This window comes from Apodemus sylvaticus, chromosome 23, assembly GCF_947179515.1.
Source record: "Apodemus sylvaticus chromosome 23, mApoSyl1.1, whole genome shotgun sequence".
NCBI lineage: Eukaryota > Metazoa > Chordata > Mammalia > Rodentia > Muridae > Apodemus > Apodemus sylvaticus.
This window is the reverse complement of record NC_067494.1, coordinates 28,470,023-28,481,144: the sequence shown is the minus strand read 5'-3', so window position 1 is coordinate 28,481,144 and position 11,122 is coordinate 28,470,023. Positions and strand designations below refer to the sequence as shown.

The 11,122-nt window shown below is 40.2% G+C and overlaps 1 non-coding gene across 1 annotated transcript; it reads left to right on the top strand.

Moving 5' to 3' along the window:
- Positions 1-2,977: 2,977 nt before the first annotated feature.
- On the top strand, positions 2,978-3,108 carry LOC127674307 (small nucleolar RNA SNORA17). Its single transcript, XR_007975351.1, has one exon. It is a non-coding gene; the product is annotated as a small nucleolar RNA SNORA17 (small nucleolar RNA).
- The last annotated feature ends 8,014 nt before the right edge of the window (positions 3,109-11,122 follow it).

Genomic DNA, 11,122 nt, shown 5'->3' with positions numbered 1-11,122 from the left:
ACATTTTCTATTATAGGAAAATTTATACAACAAGAAATTGAGGAGTTTGGGGAATGAAAATGATAGGGTCAAGAATCTGGGTAGAGGAATGGATGGTGTATGAGAAAGTCAGATGTGGGGGTGTTCCTTCCATGAAAAACAAAGAAGTGCAATGTGTTCCACTTCCATTTCACATCACTCCAGAGACATTGTTCCTATAGCTCTGACTTTCATTTTTCCACTCAGGAAAGCTGATCATACTAGGAAGCCTTATGGAATGGTGGCTCTCATGGTTCTGAGAGGCATTTCCTTGAGTTACTGCAGTGACAGTTGTTTCATCTTTCAGACTTGTAGAACTAGATAGTTTTAGAAATGCCTGGTCCTTCAGGCCAGGACTGTCTAATTGGTAGTAGATGCTTGAAGCATAGATGCTGAGGCCTGCCCCCTAGCATAGCTGTAGCCATTTTGTTCCATGTCCACCAGCCTTTTCATATTGTTGCTGTAATGTGCCTGTCACTGTCAAAGAAAAATAACTTGACTCAGAGCAGGGTCATGCTGACCACATAACCTATTATATTCTGTATATTATGAGGTTTGTTAATCATAAGAAATTCTACAACTATAAGATTCACTTGGGACCCATGAAATTAAAGGTCAATATGAAGTATTATTCCAGAATCTGAGTATGAGATCATTGCTTTTTGTGGTTTTAGCTTTGATAAGCTAGCCTGAGAAATGTCCAGCACACAGCTTGAACTCTCAAGTCTGAGATATTGCCCTAGTTGATCAGTTGTTAGGTGTGTGTGCAATAAACCATCCCAGTCTGACTGAGGTTGGTGTTCATGGGGTTTGTGGGGTGACTCTTGGACCCCAATAATATCCAAAGGCCCTAGTCTCCTGATCAGATATAAAGCAAACACTGCAATGCCCAAGATTTGAGACAGAACAACCTTGGGAACTGGATTAAAACAGGAATTTTTCTGAAAATGCCACCCTTTGTCAGCTTCTTCTGTTCTCTACTCTGCCAAATCCTTGTCAGGTACCATTGATAACATGTCTATAGTAAGTAACATATGCATAGCCCTCTAATCCAAGAGTAGCTCTTGTACTTCAGGTATGTCTGACATCATTTGAAGCTTGTCTCATTTCTTTTGACTTCTCTTTATGCTGTGGCAAGACAACTAGAATAAACTCCACATTTACGATTTGCCAGTTCATCAAGCTCCACAGTAGGAGAGTGCTGAGACTCTGACTAGCCAGTACCTTGTTATCACAACAAAATCTTGGAGCTTATTTATAAAGAAAAACTTTTCAATGGCCCAGGGTTTGGGAAGTTTCAATCTAACATGATGTAGATTAATTAATTTGAACCTATGGTGATTATAATGAGAATGGATTCCCATTGGCTCATGTGTTTGAATACTTACTCCTCAGTTGCTGGCACTGTTTGGGAAAGATTAGGTGTGATCTTGTTGGAGTAGCTGTTTCTAGGAGTGGGCTTTGATGTTTCAAGACTCAATACCATTTCCAGTTAGCTTGCTGACTCAAGGTTATAGATCAAGATATGAGCTGTCAGCTATCCATTCACTCTGCCATTGTGGACTCAACCACTGAAGCCATAAGTCAATTAAACACTTTATCTTATAACCTGTCTTGCTCTTGGTCTATTATCATAGAAATTGAAAAGTGAAGTAACCTAGACAGGGATAGCAGTTACAGAGACACCATGGAAAGGCAAATTGTTCACAACAGTCTTAGTTATGGTTTCTATTGTTGCCTTGAAACACCATGGCTAAAAGCAAATTGGGGAGAAAAGGAGTTTGCAGTGTGTGTTTTTTGCTCTATCTACATATACTCTGGAGGTGACTGTGCTACCAGTCCCCATCCCACTTTTCTTGAATCCTAGGACAAAAGACACATACACACATAGTTTGTTCCTTTTCAACTTTCCTTAGGACATAATGCTTGGTGCTAGTTACTATTTCATACCTGGAAAAGTGTGCCCTTAATAATATTTTGATTTCTGCTCTTCCCACCTTCAATAAACTTCAGTGGCTAGCCCCACCTAGTCTCTGTCAAATCTCTCTGACCACCTGCCTGTAGTAGTGACCACAGGTCCCTCCTCCTTCTGAGACCTCACATGGCTGCTGGCTTCTTCTTTCTCCAAAGCATGGTAAAAATCTCCTCCTTTCCTTCCTTGCATCTGCCTTTTCTTTCTGGGACCTGAAAGTCTTGCCTGTACTTTCTGTCCAACAACTGGCCCCTAGCTTTCTTGACTGACATATCAAGAACAAATTGGGGAACAGGACCTTAGCATCAGATTTGGCTTAGACTTCCACAGCACAGTTCATTATTGGAGGAAGGCAGGACAGGGTAAGTGCTTGGAGACAGAAGCTGATGTAGAAGCCATGGAGGGATGCTGTTTACAAGTTTTCTTTCCCTGGCTTGCTCAGCTAGCTTTCCTATACCACCCAGAACCACCATCCCAGTTATGGCCCCACTCACAAGGGGCTAAGCCCTCCCTCATTAATCATTAATCAAGAAAATGCCTTACAACTGGATCTTCTTGAGATATTTCCCTAGTTTAGGGTTCCTCCTTTTAGATAACCCTAGTTTGTGTGTCAAATTGACCTAAGACTAGCAATCACAATGCCGTAAGGCCAGAAAAATACAGGAAGGAGAAGGGGGCATAGATGCTAGGTTGTACAATCTCCATTGGGGAACATCTCAAACCCTTAGCTAAGAAAACCATACCAGGCTCTACTTCTCAACATTTTACTTCACCTATTGAGGACCAGGGACATTCTGTATCCAGACAATAGTCATCTTCCAAAGCACTATAGTCAAACCTTATTTTAAATGGTCCAGGTTAGGGCTTATGTCTGCTCTTTGAACCAATGAATATTTCTTACTGGGTAGGTCTTGAGTTGATTACCCCCTTCTTGAGCCAGATCAGAGCCCATTAAATAATAAGCCTTTTAGAGGTTCAAGAAGAAACGCTGCCACAAGAGGCACTGCAAGTGTGGCTTCTGTGTCACATGTGCCTTAGTGAGTGGCAAAGAGGAGAGAAGCTATATCTATGCTCAATATTCAACAGATGAACATTTGATTGAGTGGTAGCCTACCATTTCCTAAAAAACTTAGTCTGAGACAACCATCAGTCCGGTGCCCTATACCACTCCTGGGCAGGAGGGTATAGCTGGCTATGGTTGAGGTTTGGGGGTGAGTTGGCCCCTAGGATATAATATCTGCAGAGCTGGGGGACTGACCAGTTCAGATATCTCTCAGGCCTGAATTGGAGGCTTTGAATTGGCCTACCCCAACATCTACTCTACATCTCCACAATGACAGAATTGTCATGACACAGGGCAACAACAGGATATCCACAGAGTCCCATCAGGGTTCCAGTATTGACAGAATACCAGAAGCCAGACACCATGTACCAGGCTGAGTCATTGCAAAGAACATTCACAAGCAAAGAAATGTGAATAACAGGGTATACTGTGGGACACACTGTGACACACTACAACTTCCACAAAGAGATTTTTTTCTCTGTTGGGGGTGATACAAAGGTGGAGGGCAGGTACAAGGGAAGGGGAAGATGAGTGGGATTGGGGTGCATGATGTGAAATTCACAAGAACCAATAAAAAATTAAAGGGACAAGAAGAATAGTGTGGGAACACTTATCAGACAGTTAAATAGTCCATACCTAGAGAGCTGATTGAGATAATTAACATTTACAAGTCGCTGTGTCCTTATTGTTAATGGGAAGTACAGCCATAACTATAAAGTGTTACAGTGATATTTAAAGGACATAACATAGATTAAATGCTCCAGCAGAAGCTGGCATGTCATAGCAAAGAGTTGGAATCATGTCTTGGCAGAGACATGCTGTTGTCTCCCCTGCTTAAGAATATATCCAGCTGTACAGGTCAGTCACCTAGCTAAGGGACCAGCCCTAGGAAGGTGGATTCGCTGTAAGTGAAATTTAGCACTAAGGGTAGAATAATAATCCTTCTAATGAGACAAGGTGATTCTCCTTCCTGGGGTTTTCATCCCCTAACAGACTATAAGCTACCATGAGTTTCTGTTGGGTCTGCCTGACTTTCCAAGTCCTGATACAGAAAAGCTTATCTTTTCCTTATTCTATTATTTCATTCATATGCTGAACAGAACCTCTGTATACTGTTTGTGGTACCTTGTACTTCCTTGTTGTTTCTCTGAAGATCTCCTCTTGGAAATTTGTCTGCTTGTCTACCTGATATCTGACCGCCATATCAGCCATAACATAACTTAGTTGGCATAGTTTTTCCCTGTCTCCTCCTCACTCTCCTTCTCTGGGCAGCTGCTGAGATTTACAAACCAGCCCTTGGGTTTTTCATTAAAACTCTAAAGCTATCTTTTTAGTTTCTCACTGAGTCTGATTTTAAATTATTTTGTTAATGAGACTAAGAAATCTCAGGGGGACCATGATTTCCCTGTTGTCACATGGCATTTCTGCCAGGTATTTGCAAGCTTTTCAGTAGCAACTCCTCTTCAATAATGGATGCTGTTATTAGCACATGTTGGCCATTTTATCCGGTCATACTAGAATCTTACACCTAAACAATTTCACTAATCTACCTTAGGTCTTAGAGTAATGAAATAAGATGAGAGGGAAGGAGCCATGTGCAACTTCTTCTGGTTCTGTGTTTGGGATAGCAAAGGCTTCCAGTACATTTCAGTTGTGAATAAAAGACAAAAACTCTGACAGATTTATGAACTCAGTTATAATTATTACTTTATTGTGAAGAACAAGGAGCACCTTATTTTTGAGGATGTGGGAGTTGTTGGGAAAATATGGTTAAAGAAGTATGGAAATATGACATTTTTTGATTTCTACTACACAAAATTGTTGCTAAATTGCTGATTAGACAGGAGGATGCAAAACAGTGGAGTGGTGGCTGCTTTCTCCTAACCTTCATGTGAGTGAGGCAAATGTGGTCAAGTATGTGTCCATTAAAGGGAAAAACAAGATTTCCTTTTTTTTCTGTTTATTTGGGGTTTTTGTGGGCTTTTTTGTTTGTCTGGTTTTATTGATGTTGTTTTGTTTTTGCATTATAGTGAAGGTCAATTTTATCATTCCACACAAACATTTGTTAACTAAGACATTTTTAGAACATACTATTTCTGGTTGAATTCTTAGGTACCATTTAATCATTTCTTGGCTGAAGGTAAGTGTATTCAAATTAAATTTTACAATTTATTTTTTACTTTTTTCTTTTTTTTCTTAAAGAATTATTTATTTTATTAATGAGTACACTGTCACTGTCTGAAGACACACCAGAAGAGGGCATCAGATCCCATTACAAATGGTTGTGAGCCACCATGTGTTTTCTGGGAATTGAACTCAGGACCTCTGGAAGAGAAGTCAGTGCTCTTAACCAATGTGGCATCTCTCCAGTCTGAACTTTTCTTCTCCTCCTCCTCTTCCTCCTCCTTCTTCTTCTTTTTTGTGCTATGAGAGAAAAAAAATGTATTCTAAAAAAGTTAAATGAACTCACAACATGACCCCAGTTTGGTTTTTCCATTTTTTGATGTTATTGTTCTTTGTGTTGTTTGTTTGTTTGTTGAGACAGGGTTTCTCTGTATAATAGACCCAGTTGTCCTGGAACTTATTTTGTAGATCAGGCTGGCTTTAAACTAGAGATCTGTCTGCTTCTGCCTCATGAGTGCTGGGATCAAAAGGGTGCACCACCACACCTTCCTTCTTTTTACCTATTTCATTTTATTCTTTGTTTTTATTTATTGTTTACACTCCATATTTTATTCACCCCACCCCTGTCCACCCTCTGACTGGTCCACATCCAGTACCTTCTCCCCAAACTCCTGTCTCCACATGGATTTTCCCAACCCCACCCCCCACACCACATGACCTCTAAATTCCTTGGGACCTGCAGTCTCTTGAGGGTTAGGTGCACCTGCAGTCTCTTGAGGGTTAGGTGCATCATCTCTGAATAAACACAGACTCAGCAGCCTTCTACTGTATGTGTGTTGGGGGCCTCACATAAGCTGGTGTATGCTGCCTGTTTGGTGGTCCAGTGTTTAAGAGATCTTGGGGATCCTGTTAAATGAGATTGCTGGCCTTCCGACAGGATCACCCTCCTCCTCAGCTTCTTTCTGCCTTCCCTACCTTCCCTAATTCATCAACAGGTGTCAGCTGCTTCTGTTCATTGATTGGGTGCAAACATCTGCATCTGACTCTTTCAGCTGTTTGTTGGGTCTTCCGGAGTGCTGTCATGCTAGTTCCCTTTCTGCGAGCACTCCATAGCCTCAGTAACAGTGTCAGGCCTTGGGACCTCCCCTGGAGGTGGATCCCACTTTGGGTTTGTCTCTGGACCTTCTTTTCCTCAGGCTCCTCTCCATTTCCATCCCTGTTCTTCTTTCAGAGAGGCATAATTATGGGTCAGAGTTGTGACTGTGGGATGCCCCCTCCCTCATTTGATAACCTGTCTTCCTGGTGGAAGTGGGATCTATAAGTTCCCTCTCCCTACTATTGGTCATTTCCTCTAAGGTCCCTCCCTTTGAGTCCTGAGAGCCTCTCACTTCCCAGTCTCTGGTACATTCTGGAGGGTCCCCCCAACCTCCTATCTCCTGAGGTTGCCTGTTTCTATTCTTTCTGCTGGCCCTCAGGTCTCCAGGCCTTTTCATTTCGCCCAGTACCAGATCATGTTCTCCTACCCCCACTTCTTCCCCTCCCATCTGCTTTCCCTCCCAGGTCCCTCCCAGGTCCCTCCCACTTTCTCTCCCTGACTCCCCATTTGTGATTGCTTTTTTCTTCCTCCCAAGTGGGACTGAGGCTTATTGACCTTTTTTAGATTCTGTGGACTGTGTCTTGGGTACTCTGTACTTTTTAACATCCACTTATTAGTGAAAACATACCATGCTTGTCCTTTGGGGTCTGAGTTACCTCACTCAGGATAATATTTTCTAGTTCCACCCATTTGCCTGCAAAACTCAAGATATCCTTGTTCTTAATAGCTGAGTATTATTTCATTGTGTAAATGAACCACATTTTCTGTATCCATTCTTCTGTCGTGGGACATCTGGGTTGTTTCCAGCTCCTGGCTATCACAAATAAGGTCACTATGAACATAGTGGAACATGTGACACTGTGGCATCTTTTGGGTATATTCCAAAGAGCGGTATAGCTGAACTTTTCTTCTTAAAAAACAACCTTAAAATATAATTTTAAGAATATTCATGGTTCTTGTTACTTGGATGAAAACACAAAGAAGAAAGAATGAAAATATTAATGCTACTTTTACATTTATTATTTTGTTTTCAAATCTCTGAAAAATCAGCATTTCATTCTGAAAGTTACTTTAAACTTACAATGTTCAGTATAATACAAATGTTTCCTTTAAGGTTACATCTTTATAACTTTGTAAAAAAATATAATTTCTCTTCTGAAAATAGTTTCCTTTCCTGTCACTGGTAAATGTTTTGCACTCATTTTGAAATAAATGGAAATGAGCTTCCCAGGCACACCTATTAATGCTCTGTGTGAATCAGGAAAGACCAGGAGTAAGAAAAATATGATTTTTCCATTAATGTTGGGCTTAATAGCTAAATGGACCTCCCTTTCCCTGTGGCCAAACATGTATCCTTGAAAATTGGACAAATATTGGTGGTGATTACCTTGGATCCCAAGAGGCATTTTCTCTGCAAAGAATAGGCACAGACAAAACAAAGTTCACTGAAACTCTTCGTGAGATGAAATCACATCCAGACATTAAGAAGCATGAATAAACTATATTTGTAAAACTGTTCATCTCCAAGATAAAGAAAAAGGAAAACACAAAACAAGCTATATATGTACATACATAAATATTATACATATTTCTATTATAGAAATATACATAAATATTATATCCCCATTAATAGAATGTATAGGGGTTTTTTGTTTTGTTTTATTTTTTTTTGGATTTGGTTTTTTCAAGACAGGGTTTCTCTGTGTAGCCCTGGCTGTCCTGGAGCTCACTTTGTAGACCTGGCTGACCTTGACCTCAGAAATCCACCTGCCTCTGTCTCCCAGAGTGCTGGGATTACAGGCGTGTGCCACCAATGCCCGGCTCAAATGTATAGTTTTAAAATCCTGAAGGCTCACCAAATCCCTGGAAAAATTGATGACTATCAGAGAGATTTGTAATTTTAAATTTTTTCCAGTATGTTTTTCCTTATTATTAATGCTATCTCTACAGAAAAGCAAGGAGAATAAAATACCTCTACACACATAATAATCACCATTAATCATTACAGATTTTCTGTATTTGCCTCTTAATTTTTTCTTCCTATTTCGCTTTTGAAGCGTTTTAAATACACATTTAACTATATATTTCTAAAATTATGTCAGCATTTACTTGAGAACATATGTGACTTTGCCATCCTTAACACAGTTGCCAGGGACCAATTATTGCTCCTCCATGCCACTCAGTGTTAAATAAAGCTTTAATGCCAACATCATGGTACCAGTAAACAGAGCTCCTCAGTGGTAATTACCATAAAAAGTAGAAGTCCCTTAACTGTTGTTGGGCCTTTATGAGAAGAGACCAGAGACCACCCTTGATTCTTTCTGCTAACTGAGATTACAATAAGATTTTAAGTGTGTTGAAATCAGAACATATTCCCATTAACATTTGATTTTCTACCATTTGAACTCCTTGGAGCCCACAACTGTAGCAAGTAAATGTTTTTTGCCCAATCCACCTACCTTGAGCTCCTACGTTATAACAGCTTGAACTGACCAGGACAATTAACAGAAACTTTTTATCATTATAAAATTAAATCTTCCATTAATATAGAACCCCTGCGTAAATTTCTTCAGTCATCTTTAGAAAATGTCTTTGAAAAACTTGCATTTTTTTCTGTCATTTGCAGTGACTATAGCATTGTGCAATTCTTATTGTTAAAGTGCTTTCATCTTTACCAGAGCCTCTGGCCTTTCATTTATCTGCCATTAACTCCTGGAAGGAGCACAGTTTTGTTTTGTTTTTTTCCTGTAAAGTACCACACAGTCGAAAATTTTTATTGTGTTTCTGCCTGGATTCATTTAATTTGTTTTTCTGTCTCTCCATGATTTTTGGAAACTGATCAAGACTGGAGTAGATGCAAGTATGTCTGCTACAAAAACAATATTCAACTACTATTTGAACATATATATTACTCTATCAAAAATTGAATTTACTCTCGGGAACATTCCCAGCCACAGCGCACCATTTCCAAGCAGCACAAGAAGACAGATATCCACCCAGCAGCCAGTGCAGAGGAGGCAGCCTGCACAGGGTGGACGGACCATGCAGATCAGTGGATCCTATCTGGAAGCCTCTGGCAGGAGCGTTCCGGTTTCTGCCTCCAGATCAAAAACATCCCCTGCCACAGTGTGCCATCTCCAAGTGGCTTGGGAAGACAGCTATATACCCAGCTGTGTGGAGGAGACAGCCAGCTCAGCCTGCATCCAGAGTTGATCAGGGCCACAGAGCTACATACGCAAATACAACTACAAAAGAGTGGGTCTTGGCCGCCATCTTTGCTCCTGTGACTCTGTAACAGATTGGTAGGCAGGGATCACCAGACTAGAGGATCACTTGGGACACACCCCACCAGGACTCCATCTGCACCCAGGAACTCACCAGCAACATAGCAATTTGTGTCAGGGGAAGCAGGTCACCCAGGGTTTCTGAGATAGGCCTGAGGCACACAGGAAGGGCAAGCACCAGCCAGTGACAGCAGGACCAACTAACACCAGAGATAACCAGATGGCAAAAGGCAAACATAGGAACGTTGTTAACAGTAAACAAGGCAATACGGCACCATCCAAACCCATTTCTCCCACAACAGTATGTCCTGGATTCCCCAACACATCAGGAAAGCAAGATTTGGATTTAAAATTACAGGTCATGATGCTATGGAGGGCTTCATAGAGAGATTCAAGAAAGACATAAATAAATCCCTTAAAGAAATACAGGAGAACACAAGTAAACAGAGAGAAGCCCTTGAAGAACTAAGGGAAAACAAAACAAAAGAGGTGAAGGAATTAAACAAATTTTAGGCCATCCAGGATCTAAAGAAGGAGGTAGAAACAATAATAAAATCACAAAGGGAAACAACTCAATATATAGAAAACCTAGGAAAGAAGTCAGGAGTCATGGATCCAAGTATCAACAACAGAATACAAGAGATAGAGGAGAGAATCTCAGATGCAGAAGATACCACAGAAAGCATTGCTACAACAGTCAAAGAAAATGAAAAATGCAAAAAGCTCCCGACCCAAAACATCCAGGAAATCCAGGACAAATGAGAAAACAAAACCTAAGGATTATAGGTATAGAAGAGAGTGAAGATTTCCAACTTAAAGGGCCAGTAAATGTCTTCAACAAAATTATATAACAAAACTTCCCCAACCTAAAAAAAGAGATGCCCATGAACACACAAGAAGCCTACAAAAGTCCAAATACATTTGACCAGAAAAGAAATTACTCCCATCACATAATAATTAAAACACCAAATGTAATAACCAAAGAAAGAATATTAAAATCAGTCAGGGAAAAAGGTCAAGTAACATATAAAGATAGACCTATCATAATTACACTAGACTTCTCACTGGAGACTATGAAAGCCAGAAGAGCCTGGGCTTATATCATGCAGACCCTAAGGGATCAAAATGCCAACCCAGACTGCTGTATCCAGCAAATATCTCAATTACCATAGATGGAGAAACCAAGATATTTCATAACAAAAACAAAAATACACAGTATCTTTCCACAAATCCAGCCCTTCAAAAGATAATGAATAGAAAACACCAACAAAAGGAGGGAAATTACATATTAGAATAAGCAAGAAATTAATCATCTTTCAACAAACCTAAAAGAAGATAACCACACAAACATGAAAATTACATCAAAAATAGCAGGAAACAACCATCACTATTCCTTAATATCTCTTAACATCAATGGATTCAATTCCCCAATAAAAAGACATAGACTAACAGACTGGATTCATAAACAAGACCCAACATTTTGCTGCATACAGGAAATGCATCTCAGCATCAAAGACAAGCACTACCTCAGAGCAAAAGGCTGGAAAACAGTTTTCCAAGCAAAT